At 41.2% G+C, this 16868-nt stretch overlaps 1 protein-coding gene across 2 annotated transcripts in view; it reads right to left on the bottom strand.

Moving 5' to 3' along the window:
* Positions 1-6065, bottom strand: part of SMAD5 (SMAD family member 5) — a 40047-nt gene extending 33982 nt beyond the window's left edge. For both annotated transcript variants that reach the window (XM_005310373.5, XM_042850907.2), the window contains exon 1: positions 5940-6065. The gene's annotated coding sequence lies outside the window, so the exon portion shown is untranslated. The remainder of the gene's footprint in view (positions 1-5939) is intronic.
* Between the last annotated feature and the right edge of the window lie 10803 nt (positions 6066-16868).

Here is a 16868-nt window from a genome sequence, read left to right as displayed (position 1 = left end):
TCATCACTGATAAAGTTGGCAGATGACACAAAAATTGGGGGAGTGGTAAATAATGAAGAGGCCAGCTCATTGATTCAGAGCGATCTCAAGCTCTTGGGAAACTGACCGCAAGCAAACAATATGGGTTTTAATAGGGCTAAGTGTAAATATATACATCAGGGGGGAAAGAATGTAGGCCCCACTTACAGGATGCGGGACTCTATTCCGGGAAGCAGTGACTCTGAAAAAGATTTGGGGGTCATGGTGAATAATCAGCTGAACAAGAGCTCCCAATGTGACACTGTGACCAAAATGCAATCCTGGGATGCCTAAATGGGAATCTCACGTAGAGAGTTATTTTACCTCTGTATTTGGCACTCGTGCGACTGCTGTTGGAATACTGCCCACAGTTTAAGGAGGATGCAGATAAATTGGAGAGGGTTCAGAGAAGCGCCACAAGAATGACTAAAGGAATAGAAAACATGCCTTATAGTGACAGATTCAAGGAGCTCAATCATCTGTTTAGCTTAACAAAGAGACGGTTAAGGGGTGACTTGATTGCAGTCTACAAATATCTACATCGGGAACAAATATTGAATAATAGGCCCTAAGCCTAGCAAAGAAAGGTATAATTTGACCCAATGCCTGGAAGTTGAAGCTAGACAAATTCAGATCGGAAATAAGGCATACATTTTAACAGTGAGAGTAATTAGCCATTGGAGCAATTTACCAAGGGTCATAGTGGATTCTCCATCACTGACAATTTTTAAATCAAGATTGGATGGTTTTCTAAAAGATATGCCCTAGGAATTACTTTGAGGGAGTTCTCTGCCCAGTGTTATACAGGAGGTCAGACTAGATCAGTGGTTCTTAACCTTTACTGCAGCCTGCACCCCTTTGGTTCTCAAAATATGTTCTCACACCCCTTATCAAAAATCAAAATATGTTCTCGCACCACTTAAAGCTAAAAAATATGTTCTCGCACCCCTTAAACCTAGATATATTTTTGTTTGTATATTACAGTAATAGTTAAAAATGTATAATGTTAATAAATGCATAGATTTGATTAAACAAAGTAGTTGTACTTATGTGCTTGTGCTTAGTTTGTGTTTTCGATGATTTACCTTCTAAAAAAATCTGGCATGTCTCGCACCCCCAGAAAGGGCATCTCGCACTCCCACAGGGTGCATGCACCCCAGGTTAAGAACCACTGGACTTGATGATCCCAATGCACCCTTCAGGCCCTGGAATCTATGAATCTACAAACATACTCCCTCTCACTGCTGTCTATTTGGGGAATAGGGGCGAGGGAGGGGAGAGGAATTTGAAACAATACATTTCTGTTTTGGCTGAGGGGAACAGTATACCAAGATGGGAAGGGCAAACATATCACTTATATCTACAAGTGTTATGGTGGGGAGGAACCGTCACTTTTTAGGTGTCTGTGCAGAGGAATAGGACCAACTTTTGAGGAGAGCTTAAGGAGTAGGGAGGGAGCTGCTGTTCTTCTTTTTATCCATTTCATCTTTTCAGGTAACCCCACGATACGCTGCTTGATGAAAACAAGCAACATACATGACGAGTAACTACTTCCCAGCAAGAAAGTAAATACAGAGGTTTAGTATGTCTTAGACTTTCTTTTCCCCCCACACGTACAACAGGTGTTTTCAAAATATGGAGTAAAATGTTTACCACTCATCTGTGGTGAATTAGGGGCTACTATGGGATATTATCTTATCAAGCGCATGGCCCCTGAGTTCTATAATGGTCAATGCGGATGCTCTTGCAGAACAGAACCACAAGTATAACAAACTCCTTTTAAAGTTAGTTGGAGCAATACGAAAAGTCCTGTTATGTCCCTGTGACCTATCCAAATGTGAAGAAGAAAAAAAAAAGCCAGGAAATAGTTTTGTTTGCATTACTAGACAGCATTTCCACATTATTGTTGCTATCATTGCCCCCCTGCTGGTGATCTGATGTTGAATGACAAATGACACAGCTCACTGAACAGTAAGGGAAAGGATGTGCAACAGCATGTCCTTGTGCGCTGATGCTACAGATGTGTGATACTAGGTATTCAAATGAGGTTGCAGATCAGTGGAGGGAAAGCTAATGTTATATCTATGAATAAAGTTAAAGCCACAAACTTTTTATTATTAATTGACTGGAAAAATGACTTGGACCAAGCACGCGATCAAACACTGATATATTAATGAAGATGTTATAAACAGGGAACGTTATGGCAAGATTTATATGACTATTCTCAGTTGAGCACCAACGGTCTTCTCCGCACTGAAAAGAACACAGAGGAAAGTGCATGAGCTGTTGATGAGATATCCATGTTGATATGTCTGAAAGGTGGTAAAAGTGCAAGATTGAACAGAGATAGAGGTGGAAAAGTAGATTGAGAGTTGTAAGCATAAAAATACTAATCAAAGCCATGGGAAATGATGTGGAGAGGACCAAGGACAGAGTAGGTCACAGAAGAAGCTACCAACAAGCGGACCCTTTGTTTGAATACTGTTTCAAGTTTCTGTATTACAGCATGATCCAACTGCCATTAAAGAAAGAATCTTGCTGGAGCAAAACACTGTTAATTGGATGTGGTCCTTGAAGAGGAGAAAAACTTCCTGGAAGAGCAGACAAAATGTCCCATTTGCTTAACTCAAAATAAAACACTCTCACAGAGGAAATACCAGAGAGAGGAATTTAAAATTGCTTGATTCCTCAGAATATCTATCCAATGTTGTTCACTGCATAGATCATCCTTCATTTTACACTCCTTTTAGCTTTCACGGAGAGAACCGTGGTGTACTCTCACTTTTATTAACTCTGAATCAGCAGTTCTCAACCTTTTCTATACCGTGTTCCCATGTTATAACAACACTTCCCAGAATTTTAAGACCTACTCCCTTCTGGCTATAAAGAATAGGAGGGTGGTCAGAATTGTACCTGGAGCTGTTTGTGTCAACCAGGTTGTGAACCTGTGCTCTAAATCACTGAGAACAGAAATGCTGGAGCATGAAACGGAAGTTATAGAAAACTGTAATATACAAGGGAAATTAATCTCACATCACTATAAACTTCTACTCTTTTATTATTATACTCAGGTAGCTCATTATCAGGGTTTTTTCCCCTTTATTTAAGGTTTAAGCTCTGCGGACAGATTTTTAAGTCACTACAGATTTATTCATTTGCATACCTGGGAGCAAGACAACAACCTTCACGTGGTGCTCCTGTTAAACTTTGGTGTTTTTCGTGCTTTGTGCAAATTCACCAACGTCAGCAACTGGCCACTGGATGTCACATTATCGACCTCTCAGTGAAAGTAGCAACTTGCATACCTTATGGTTCCTCTAAATGTGTAGTACATTGTGTGTCAGGCACAGAACCCAGTGTGTATAACTTCCAAGGTTATTGGTTGTCACTCCCAAATATCAAGATACTCTCCTGAGCATGCTCAATTTTGAAAGTGTCTGACATCTGGGTGGGACACATTCATATATGGAATGGTGGGGAGGTCTAACGTGCCGCATCATACGAATTAGTTGACAAAACGCTGAGTTAGATGTCGACTTTTCCACTTTCTGCTGTGGAGTTAGGGCTAACCTCTTACAATAGCTATGCACTGAAAGTTGTCCTTGTGGCTGCACAGCCAAAGCCACAAGAAAACTATTTTCAGCCCTAAATAGTGGAAACATTGGAAATACAACACATTGCTCACACAATGGGCCAAATTCTCTGGGTTACACCCACCCTTCTGGAGATGCTTGGATGTAACCGAGCAGATTTACACTGCAGCAGAGAGAAAAAAAAGTTTTCCTCTTTTTAATATGTGAAACCAACTTATTTCATTCTTTAAAACAAAGGAATATTTCCCACAAAAATATACAATTTATAGCTGTATTTATGGTGGTCTGTCATATCTGTTACAATAAAGTTAATGCACCCCACAGTACATATGTGCAGACATGATGCTCTCAATCCATTTATTACACAGATACTTCTGGCTCTCAGGGAGTGCGACTGTGAAGACTACTTACATTTTACGGTGGGCTCTTATGACTAAACAATCTAGAGCAAGTAGAAAGCACATTGATATATCTATATCTTTATCTTACGAGCAATGAGTAACGTTAAAGATAAACAATGCTAAAGAGGACCAAACCAACCTTCCATACATATACATGCATACACAATTCTTTTTAGTTATCAACCCAAATGATTCAGCAAAACAAAATATTCGAGTGCCATTACTATGACATGCCATTCATCAGGACAGCGGTACAATTAGTGATGTCAATATTCCCAGGAATCAAAAATCGCCCACATATGAGCTGCATAGGCCTGAGTCTCCTCTCAGGCTGATTTAAATAATGTAAAGTATCTCCGCTGATGTCCCTAGAGTTACACAGGTGCAAAACCAGGGTAAGGATCAAGAATTAGGCCCCTTTGAGTTTAAATGTATCTTTGCACACAGTGACACAACTGTATTTTTTCTAACCCTTAAGCAAAGATTGTGGTTTGCTTTAATAATTTTCTCTCCAGTATCAAAATCTGCAAATATAAGTACACTAATGTCTATCTCAGGAAATGAAACTGCTGAAAAAGAGCAAAAATGTTATTGGCCTTTTCTGTTTTGCACAAATATAAGCAAATACTTTTACAATAAAAAACAAATGCTATTCCCTTTGGTACCGAATTTTGTATAATAGTGAAAGTAAAAGTGGAGCATAACTTTTGCAACTTTTAGGCACAAATTTTACAAATTACTTTCATTTTGCTTTCTTTTTCACCGGAGCTATTTTCAGCAAAAAAAATAGCTTTTTATGTAGTCAAAAATAGAAGTGGGACATTTACTGAGATGAAAATTAAATGTTGCCTGACAAACAAGTGAAGAAAAACGGTGAAGGTAATAATCCACTTTTCATAGAAAGTAGCCAAAAATTGGACTTATCATTTCTTCAGTGGTGCCATTTCCCCCTCACCCCTTTTGAAACAGCTCTATTATGCAAGTATTTAAAAAAAAAGAGAGAGATACATGGAGAAAAACAGCTTTTAAATTTAAGATGCCTTTTACAATGCTGCAAGAAATTGGATGAAAATATTTCTCTGTTTGGAAGTACTGATGTTTAAACTCCTCTACATTTGGTATTGCAGAGGGAAAGTTAAAAGTTCATAAACTTTTTTGCTTCAGATGCTTAGATGGGCCCCATGTAAGGCTGTGTCACCAAAATAGTTCACAACCCTAATTACAGTGCACACATCTTCTACAGAATGACATTTTGGGTTCTCGAGGCACTTTTAGATCATATTTAAAATACACAAACTACTTCATTTGTTGTAAGCATGTGTTATCATGTAATATATTTTCTACATTAATTGCTTCCCATTGTAGTAACTACAGAATGGTGTGTTTGGATTAGGCTAAAAGATGTTGAAGAATAAAATATTATACAATTTGCTAAACCAGCTGGAATAGAACTCCTAAAACCATTAAAACAAAATCTTTTTTAGTCAAGAATCTTTTCGTATCCGTGTTCAAAAGCTACACTTCAGCACAAGACTCCAGCTTCTCTATATTTAGATTCTGCATTATTCCAAACCCACTCTGGATGTCATGAATTTTACACAACTACAGTATTGTTATGAAATAAATCTTTATCACTTCATGCTTTAACTGGAATCCCAGAAGTTAACGGCAATGACCTTGCTAACATATACTATCTCTGGGATTCCACTTTCACAGGCACATATTTAGACCTCAGCTGCATTGTTGAGGTGCCTAAAAAGAGTACAAATCACAGTTTAAATAGTAAAATCTGCAAACTTTTAGAACCTTATGCCATGTCAGAAGATCTCCTTCCCCTTTTTCCAAAATACAGTTCAGCGTTTAACAAATTAAGGAGTAGAAGCACTGTTGTAGAAAAAATAACCACATGGACAAAAGTCAGTTTTACCTTGGAAAATGTCATTGCCGTTCCATTTTCTCTGCACTTATTTTTTTCTATCTAGTTCCTTTCCAAGTGATTTCTATTTCTCTGTCTTCTTCTCTCATACTGGCGACAGAGAGGCTAGGGGTGGAGCCATAAGCGAAGTATCCCCCTGCCTGGTGGGAGAACTGAGGTATCAGATAACACACACTCCACAGCAAAGGAGCACAGGCAGTTAAGCTGGGAAATCTGTGTTTATGTGTAAGAGAGAAAGAGTTCAAATTCCCACTTTAGAAACTTTGTGGAAAAGTTATCCCTCAATTTTATTTTTGTTTCCTTCTTCCATCTTGAAATAATGTCCTTAATTCCAGGACAATGTAGCCATATTTTGTATGGCGTCTTTCATACAATCCACATAAAATGATTAAATCATATCGTTACTAGAAAGTATTGATTTTTTTCCCAGTGAATAATTGTTCAGTACATTTTTTTCCTGTTTGCCAACTGTGAACCAACGGTGATATTCTCAAATGTATTGACTATTTGTTTTCTGTTTCCCTGTAAATAGATACTTTTGGGCTAAACGACCCTTATTTTAGATTAAAAGGACAACCGAACAAAGAAGAACAAAAGGTAAGTCTCTAGGAGAGAGCAAAGTATATGCTCTCGCTCGGGAAATGTATTGATCATGAAATGGCTGGCTATCCTGCTTACAGCAGAGTCCTTGGAGATTTCCAGGTGCAGTGTACTTATATAGCTATATTCACGCTTTGGGTATATCTGCACTGCAGTCAGATGTGTGATGGCATGGCAGCACATGTAGACACACTGGAACTAGCTTTAATCTAGCAAGCTAGTGTACCAATAGCAGTGAAGGTGTCTAAGGCCTTGGCTACACTTACCCGCTAGTTCGGCGGCTGGCAATCGAACTTCTGGGTTCGACTTATCGCGTCTAGTCTGGACGCGATAAGTCGAACCCGGAAGTGCTCGCCGTCGACTGCGGTACTCCAGCTCGGCGAGAGGAGTACCGCGGAGTCGACGGGGGAGCCTGCCTGCCGAGTGTGGACCAAGGTAAGTTCGAACTAAGGTACTTCGAACTTCAGCTACGTTATTCACGTAGCTGAAGTTGCGTACCTTAGTTCGAATTAGGGGGTAGTGTAGACCTGGCCTCAGCATGGACTTCAGCAGGGGCTAGCCACCTAAGTAAGTACCCAGGGTCCCAGGCCAACTTGTACAGCTGCAAACACTTACACTGGTAAGTAAAATCATTCATGGGACTCAGTGAATGGAGGATGAGCCCTTAACAATTACAATAAGGCTCTTTTCAGTCTAGTGCTTAAGCACATACCATGCGTATTGGTCCTCCATGCTCACTGGGTAATTAGGACTGCTATGACTGACCTTATTGGCTACTATTTTACTGTGTTTATATTTTATTATATAATATCTTATACGTTTCTAAAATTGTTAGTGCAGCAACACGAGTATCTCTGTTACACTATAAAATCAGTATAAACTTGTAAATTACACAAATAATAACCAACCGAAGCTATTAACGGGGATAAGACTATTCAGAGCCACGATTATGTGAAATGATTTTTGTTTACACCAGCGGGGCTTTCACTGTCAGATAAGAACAATGAGCTTCAGGTGCGAGAGATTCCACAAGTCTATAATGAGTTTACACTGTTATACAAATATTCATTAATTATTATAATCTAAACTATTACTAACAGTGGCACATTAAAGGTGATTTGAAGAGACGCCTCAGTTTAATTAATCTTCATTATGTTAAACCAGTCACGTTGTGTAATGTTTCTTTGCAAATAATATTAATACAGCCAGGGGCGTCTCCAGGCACAGCGCACCAAGCGCGTACCTGGGGCGGCAAGCCGTGGGAGGCGGCCTGCCAGTCGCCGTGAGGGCAGCAGTCAGGCAGCCTTCGGCGGCATGCCTGCGGGAGATCTGCTGGTCCTGCGGTTTCAGCAGCAATTTGGCGGCGGGTACGCCGAAGGCGCGGGACTGGCGGACTTCCCGCAGGCATGCCGCCAAAGGCTGCCTGACTGCCATGCTTGGGGGGACAAAATACATAGAGCCGCCCCTGAATACAGCTAAGCATACTAGATTTTCTTCCTTCAGCCCTTCAATTTTCATTTTATACAATGGAGAATAGTATGCTTTGAAATGGACACTTCCAGCACATCTTTCCTCCAAGGATATTAAACCCCTTGACAAACATTTACTAATTCATTCCTCTGGTGAGAAAAGTAGTATTATCTGCATTTTAAAGAGAGGGAAAATGAAGCACAGATGGAGAAGGTGACCTGCCCAAGGGTCATGCAGCAAGTCTGTGGCAGAACTGGAGATAGTAGAAACTATAATCTTGTCCCATCCTCCCAGTTCTGCACTCTAACCACTGGATTGCACTGCTTCTCTAACAGTGTACTTTTAGGTAAGTAACGCCATCGTCAGCAGGTGGGACTGAACCAGGGACCTCTGGAACTTAGTGCATGAGCCTCTACAGCAGTGGCTCCCCAACTGGGGTTTGCGAACCCCTGGCGGTTGGCACAATGTTACAGGTGGTTCGCCAGAAAAATGTCCTGAATGGCAGCCAGAGGACCCTGAGAGGCAGCAGGTGGGACCCGGTTGCGGAGGCAGCAGCCAAGCCCCGGTCAGCGCGGGGCCGGCAGCCTGAGCCCATGGCAGTTGGGGCTGGCAGCCCGAGCCCGATGGTGCGCGGGGCCGGGCAGTTGGGGCTAGCAGCACAAGCCCCAGCAGTCAGCGGGGGGCAACAGCATGAGCCCCACGGAGTGCAGAGCTGGCAGCCCAGACCCTGGCGTGGGGCCAGCAGCCTAAGCCTCGTCACAGGCAGGGAGACAGCTGGGACCCCAGGCGCGCAGGTGGCAGCTCGGACCCCTGTCCTTGGCAGACATGGGAAGTTGCGTGGCATGAGGGGCAGAGTGAGCAAGAGGCCACGCTGTACCTGGAGGGTGGTCCAGGCTAATTTGTCCTTCCTGGGGCACCCCCCTAGGGATGGACCTGGTGGTGGAAGAAAAGGTGTTTGCGCCCCAAACCAGCTAGAACCACGTTGTAATCAATGTAGCAGCGTTAAGGTGCCTCAGTAATTCGATACCAAGTCATTCTCTCTGGAGTGCTGTTTTGTTTCAGTGAGAGGTGAGTGAATCTTCTCATTTTCTAGTTTGTTGGTTGTTAGCATCACACTGAGAAGATTTAAACTTAAATCCCTGGAAATATTCATTTTTAGGAGGGGGTTCAAGAGATATCACATTTTAGTGAAAGGGGTTCACAGGTTGTTAATATTTGGGAACCACTGCTCTACAGTGTGAGCTAAAAGCCAACTGACTCTCAGGTAAGGGTGTAGCGCAGACTCATTTAACTCTCTTTCTAAGTGGTCTCGGTGCCACTAAACAGGACAGAGCACCACACCCAGGATGTGTGTGGCTTACATATGCATAAAGCAGATGTAGTTCCATTGAAGCGTTCCAGTCACATCATGAACTCTGCCATTTTTCTTTTTCTTGAATCAGTAGAAGGAACTAGGTATTACAGCCTGGGTAACCCCAAGTAATATTCCTGAAAAGGCCACAATAAAACAATTTAAAATCAATCCTTTCTTGCCTTTCTGCAGCCCAGGTTTGATTGTGCATTAATAAGCAGGCACAATATGATATGCAAGATACATATTTAGATTTATATTCGATCACGCTGCACAAAGCCTTTAAGTCAATGGGGGTTGTATGAGCATAACAGCATATTTTGGTCCTCAGTGTTTAATAATATGGTGCAGCAAACATAACCACATACTATTGTCACCTATCTACTATGCAAGTAAAGGTAGTATTATTATTCCAATTCTGTACTCTCTGATTGCCATATTTTGAAGATTATCAGTAAATAAAGGAGACGAAAATTATAATTAATAATATATATTGGCTTGTACAATACTAATTAGGCAGATGCATTTGAAGACAACTTCTACCTGGTGTCACTCATCAGATACTCTTGTCTGCAAGCAGCGCAGATTATTTAAATTAATCAATGTAAACAGTTTTGGGTACTAGACCAAGTAGTTACCCCTCTCTTCCTGTAAACAGGACACATTAATCTTGCAAAAACAGTGTTAAATTGAACTCCCCCCTCCCAAATCCTTCATGCAGATTAATCCTGAAGGAGGGGCATTAATTTGCACAGGATGGAGGAAGATGAAGCTGCATCAGCATGCATGTTGTGTGCTAAAATGTGCGGATGACTTCTATGCCCCATCCCAGAATGCCTTTCCATGGCTCCAATGACGTGGGACTGTAGGATAGCAGCATCTCCATTGTTTCAGTGGGGAGTGAGAATCAGATCCTCCTCCCCGCCCGCTCCCCTTCACTCTGTGGTGTTTGGGGGCCTCGGCAGTACATATATCCAGCTCAGGCCTAAATTTGTTCCACTATTTGTAAGAATAAGGGGCCAGGTTGTCCAGTGCATTATGGCTTCTTTACAACACTCAAGTAGTATAAAGGGAATGCAATCTGGCAACAAATTCTGAGCAGAGAATACCCCCAGCATGGAGAAATTCCCTGTTGAGAATAACTGAGTTGTAGGCAGGCCTGTGCCTCTGTCCCCTTCTCATTCTCCGCACTCCCCTTGTGTGAAAGGCATGTTGTGGGAGAAGTAGTGATACAGCAGAGTTTTCCTACATCAATCCTCCACTGGTTTAGTGTCCATTAAAAAAGCAGAATGTACAGGCTACGGGGGACTGGATGGCTCAGGGAATATGAAGGTGTTTACCTCTAAGTCCCTTATGGAGATCCAGTGTGGATATTATAGCCACAAGAAGGTTATCTCATAACCTATTCAATGTGAAATGCGTTGGAGGTTTAAATCTAGGTTCTCATCACAGAAGCTATCACTACTACTGGCACTGATTTGTTACCAATCTCAGCAGAGTGGTCTGAGATCAGCAGGCATGTAGACTGAACCACTTCCTTGGGCCGGCAAAGTCTGAGCTAAAGCTCATTGCAGGAACAGTGCGTGGAGACCCATGTAATATTTGTCCTGTGCCTAGCCTGCCAGGTGTTGAGCGCCTCCAGCCTCCAGAGCAATTATCTATAGATCTTGCATTTTGTTAAAGAAAAAAAAGGAACTAGCAGCAATTGTAATGCCATAAGCCTAGCAGATGTATTTCTTAAAGCACAGCACATCACCCTCAGACTTTAGTATTAGTAATGTGTTTGTTATTCCAACATATCTACTTAAACAAGTAATCTGTACATTTACCTGCACCCTTTGTCAGACAAACTTAACTAGAAAAGCCCAACTTTCACTAGTGGGATAGTCTTCCTTTCAGAGCTGTTAGGTTCGGAAACCCTAATTCGGCAAAATATTAAGCATTTGCTTAGATGTGAGTAATCTCATTTCTATTCAGTAAAGTGCTTCTGTCCATATTTTACTTTAAGTACATGCTTAAGTCCCATTGACATTAAGTACTTCGCTGTATCAGTTTCCTAAGGCTGATGGCATCGCATCTGTCTCCATGAGCTTGTTTTGGCAAAACGTCTTTTACTTTCAAGACCAACAAACTGACAAGCAAGCAAATAAGAATTAAGTGTTTGCCTCTCTGAAGAAAATGATAAACCGAATAATCATACAGTCCCTTAGGAAAAACACCCATCCACAAAATGTGTTGTGCATTTCCTTGATGCTATCACACTGTTCCTATCTATTAGTGAGAGGCTGTCTTATAAGCAATGAATGAATGAATGAGTGTGTATACACTAGTCTCAATGGCCATCATTTTTTTATTAAACTAGAGCATGTTCGGGCTTTTTATGTTCAATTGCTTTTACTTCAAACATAGAAATATTGTTGTGTTGTTAAGAGACTCTGAGCCAGAGCTGCAGCTGGCTTAAATTGGCTCCACTGACTTCAATGGAGTTACACCAATTTACACCAGCTGAGAATCTGCCTTTATGAATTCCCACATCATGTGTGAACTCAAATGAATTGGTTCTACATCCAGGGGTGAAATCATTATTTGCAAGTGTTTCACGTTCTGACATAAAACACTGATGTCTGGGAAGGTTTGGGTGCACCTGTTTTTCTAAATACAGCTGGATTAGGTAATTTAGTGGGACCAGTTGTTTATCTCAAGAAGAATGAATGACTCAAGTCTGAAGGTTAGCCAACACAAGTTCCAGTCATCCTTAGGTTTTTAATTAAAACAAACAAAACAAAAAGGAAAGAAAGAAATTAAACATTGTTATAAAATGTTGTATGCAAGATTGTGTTACTCAGATAAATGACTTGCAAACCATTTTTTCATTAAAAATGATACATTTAAAACCATTAATATGCTTAGATTGATTCACCAATGCAGTGATCAGAGCTAAAACAGTCATCAGCAGTCATCAAATACAAATTCCTTTATAGAGCTGCTAGGAAAAACTTTGATGGAACAATTTTCTATTGGAAAATGCAGTTCTTTTGAAATTGAAACATTTTGCAAAATCATATCAATTTTGCCAAAATTTCATTTTGAATTTAAAAAATGGACTTTTTGACATTATTGGAACAAAACATTTTGATTTTTCCTCTTGAAATGGCTTATTTCAATTGTTGTTTTTTTTAAGTCAAAAAGAGAATATTTCAGTTATGCCAAAATGAAAGATTTTAATCATTCTGAACCAAAAAAAAGAAAAAAAAATTGGAATTCAAATTTTGCTTTGGAAAATTTCAAAGTTTATGAAACTGGAACATGAACAAATTTTGAAATCCTCTGCAAAATGGAATGCCCATTCTCTGTACAACTATTTTCATTTATACTGACACTACTACAAACTGAATGTGAAAACTGCCTTTAACGTGAGTGATGTGCTTCTATTTTTATCTTATGAACATTACTTGTTTTTAAAAGACAGAAAAAAATTATTATTAGAGCAAGAGCCTAAGAGACATAAGGAGCTTGCAAAGAACATTCAGATTTTCCTCATAAGCACAAAATATTCATGCTGGCGTTAGCCTCTGCTGCCTCAAAAATCTATTGGAAATACCATTTATTAGACAGTGAACAATGTTGAGTAGGGTGGCTTTTCCCTGGTCCTATCCCCACTACCTGCTTGACACTTACCTGAAGAAAATGATCATGCAAGATCTGCAGAAAGTCTTCCTTTGACCCATACAGGGTAGGTAATGCTGTGGAGTGACTGAATCATAGCATCATAGAATATCAGGGTTGGAAGGGACCTCAGGAGGTCATCTAGTCCAACCCCCTGCTCAAAGCAAGACCAATTCCCAACTAAATCATCCCAGCCAGGGCTTTGTCAAGCCTGACCTTAAAAACCTCTAAGGAAGGAGATTCCACCACCTCCCTAAGTAACCCATTCCAGTGCTTCACCACCCTCCTAGTGAAATAGTGTTTCCTAATATTCAACCTAGACCTCCTCCACTGCAACTTGAGACCATTGCTCCTTGTTCTGTCATCTGCCACCACTGAGAACAGCCGAGCTCCATCCTCTAGATTACTATGTACCAATTCAACAACCATCACAGGTTGTATTTGGAATTTTCAAACTCTAAATGGCTTTTCTTAATGTTCTTTTACTGTGTTTTTTGTACATAATGTATTTGCAGAGGTTTTTTATATCCACTCATCCATTTATAAGATCTATATTTTATCCCTATCACACATGTAGATTTTCATTCAGAACAGGTCTCTAATGCAGCAGACTGCAGTACCTTGTCTTTCAGGGTGTACTGACATCAACTCAACACTCCCATAACTATTTCCCCCACCAAAACAGTGAAGCTGTAATCACCAGTCTGTCCTCCTATTCTGCATAAATCTCCTATAAAATGTAGTTTGGGGAAGAAAATCTCTGCGATCTCCCACCTTCCTGAGCAGGAAACAGCAACACAATCTGTCCCTTCCACCCCCAAACACATACATTCTGAATCTGCCACGTGCAGAGATATCATCCCATGTTTCCTCTGTGCCTTGTATCAAGAGGAGCATAGGGCTTTCAGTAAGGACTGCATTATTTGGCCCTGTATTATGAAACAAAAGGTAGTTTGAAGCAAGGGTACATTCAGGGTAGATAAGTCATTTTCAAACACCCTGGAATGATATTACATTTCAAAACCAGGAGTTTAAGCCAAAGATGCCAACTTCACATCCAGAATCACTGTAAGCTATAACTATTTTAGCACTTCCTGAGTTTGGCTGTTTCTGACATGCAGGGCTGTGCACACATGTGGTCTTGTTTTTTCTTGAATCCCTCTGGAGCTGAATGCTGATCATTTAGATGAGGGTTAGTACTATGAAAATAATGGGCCCGATTCACCTTTCACTTGTACCAGTTTTGCAACAGTATCCTTCCATTGCCTCCAGCTGAATTCTTCTTAATTTACACTGGTATAAAGGGAGAGGGAAGTCAGGCCCAATGTGCACATTAGGCATTGAAAACTGTTGTTTCTTTTCTGTTTTGCAAATCCAGACGTATCGTCCTAGCTTCTGAGTACAGGAAGAGTTTGGACTTCTGCAATGGGCTAGTTTCTTGTGGGGGGTGGCTATAGACTCAGACTTCTTAGTTTTTATTTTTATTATTTACACTATGAACATAGGACCAGTTCCTCAGCAGCGCCTTCTGCCTCCTCCCACAGATCAGAGCTGAAAAGCCAATAAGGGATGATGGCTGGATTCCATTGATAAATTTGCTCCAAAGAAATGTTGAATATTGACAGCCAATTCCATCATACATTTATACCTGTGCAACCATTTTGAGTCCGTAAAATTCAATGAGTTCAATAGGGTTATGTGGTATAATTGAGATGATTATATATTATAGGCCAAGTTATACAATTTTTATGCAGGCAAAGGTCCTCTTGGCTTCTTCCTGAATAAGGGTTGATTAATGGCTGCAGGATTTCGCCTTATGTTAATACAGCATTTTAATGCACAACATTTGCGCACTGCAGTACTAAATCTGTGTCTACTTAACATGGTCAGAATAAGTTAGCAGTGAAGAAGTATGTTAAAAAATGCTGCATAGAGTGGAGTTCAGATTCGGTGGAGTGGATTACAGGGAGTCCACTGTATTCCAAACAACTTTTAGACACGGCTTTGGCACGTGTGTTTTTTAATGACATGCTTGCCATTTGGTCTGATGCCATGTTGCATAATGCTAGAGTGCTAATGTTTGGGGCCTGGGGGCGTTCTTTTATAGCAAAAGGAAAGCTTCAGGACAATGAACTTTGCTGTGCCATCATGGCAGAATGCCACCACATAAACACCTGCATTAGAGAAGCAAGAGCGTTTGGAGACACAGGGCCTCTCTTTCAAAAGACAGATCACAGTGTTGTCAGGCCTTCCCAGTAGAATTCTTCATCCCAGAGGAAAGGAGGGGATAATCTTCTTGGAAAAGTTATTCTATTTGCGGTAGACTGAAACTATTAAATAACTTCTTGCTATGTAGCTGGCTGTGCACAAGTGCACTGGAATCTGGGGAAGAGGCCGCGAGGCATTTGCTTCCTGAAACGGGGGCAAGTGACAATGCACTCCTGATGCTCCCTGAGAGCAAGGATTGTTCTAGGCTAGCATCACTAACCACCACCAAGGAATTGGGGTGAGACGACTGAGCCACACCCACACTGCCAACAAGCGGAGCTCAACCAGAACAGCTGGGAAAGCATGTTGCATTCTTTCCAAAGGTGACAGTGTGCCCACTGAGGCCCGTGAGGAGTTCCAGCTGAGTCAACATGAATTCCTCCAGGGACTCCCACTGCAGCACAGCCCCTTTGCATTGCCCACAATGCAGACCCTGGCTTAAAACCACACAATCTGGCTCTGAGAATATTTCCTCTGAAAACTGTCTCCTCATCAACGTGCTGGGCGATAGACCATCTCATCCTCTTGGTACCTCTCTGTAGAACTTTATTATTCCGACAAGTGTCCTTGTGGAAGCACATCATCATACAGGGGGCGAACTGAGTCAGCTCAGCATGGCTCAGCAAGCTGCCACGTTGTGCTCCAAAATCTAAGTATTCGTTTAAAAAATAATTTCGAGTCTCTGGCCCTTATGGTTGCAAAGAGAACCTTCCTCTTGGGAATAGCATGTAAAAGGATGCAATGTTCATCTGTCTGAATCTGTGGACAGCCTGAAAAAAATAGCTCTAGGGAGTGTTAACATCCGTATTCATGTAAGTGGGCTGTGGATTCCTTCTCATAGAGCCTGACTGGAGGATGCGTGGAGATGTGGAGAACTACCAGAGTTCTCTGCTGCATGCTGTCCCCATCTCCTGATCCCACAGAAGCCTCTTTGCAGGCACTTCACTGGGATTCTTCTCCATGCGCAGGAGGGAGATGGCCACTATCTGTATCATTAACCCCACTTATTTTGTGCAAGATCATGCTGACATAGGGTAAAATTCTGCCCGTGGATGCCAGCATTGATTTCAGAGGGAGTTGTGCACGTAAGATCAGAATTTGGCTCCAAGTCAACATTTATCCCCATTTCCCCTCGACGCAAAAGGGCCAATAATGTGACTCAAAGTAGTTTCACCAGTTATTTGTTTAAAATACTGTATCTGTTGCTCTGACAAGAAATGATTAGTCTCTTTGTGAATCTGGCCTTTAAGTTCTTCCGTGTAGCAGAGAAAAATAAACTCATCTGTGCTGATACGCTATTTGCAGATTGCCTTTCATTATAAAGGGCACAATGTTATTTCACTGGCAGTGGCATGTCTGTGGGAGAATCTTCAATTTTTATCTCTTATCCTTTTCATTTATTTTTTTCCCTCCCCCATCACAAATATTTCCCATGGTGCCTTTGTTTTCTAAAGGCCTCCTTAGTCATCCAAGTTAATAGTTAGGGGCACACTGGACATTTTGTTGTGCTTCTTTATGTCCTGGCAGGCATGAAAACACACAGTAGGAATTCCATTATGTTTTAG

Source organism: Chrysemys picta, chromosome 8, assembly GCF_011386835.1.
Source record: "Chrysemys picta bellii isolate R12L10 chromosome 8, ASM1138683v2, whole genome shotgun sequence".
In the NCBI taxonomy this organism is placed as follows: domain Eukaryota; kingdom Metazoa; phylum Chordata; order Testudines; family Emydidae; genus Chrysemys; species Chrysemys picta.
The sequence above is the reverse complement of the archived record's forward strand: the minus strand, read 5'-3'. Positions and strand labels throughout refer to the sequence as shown.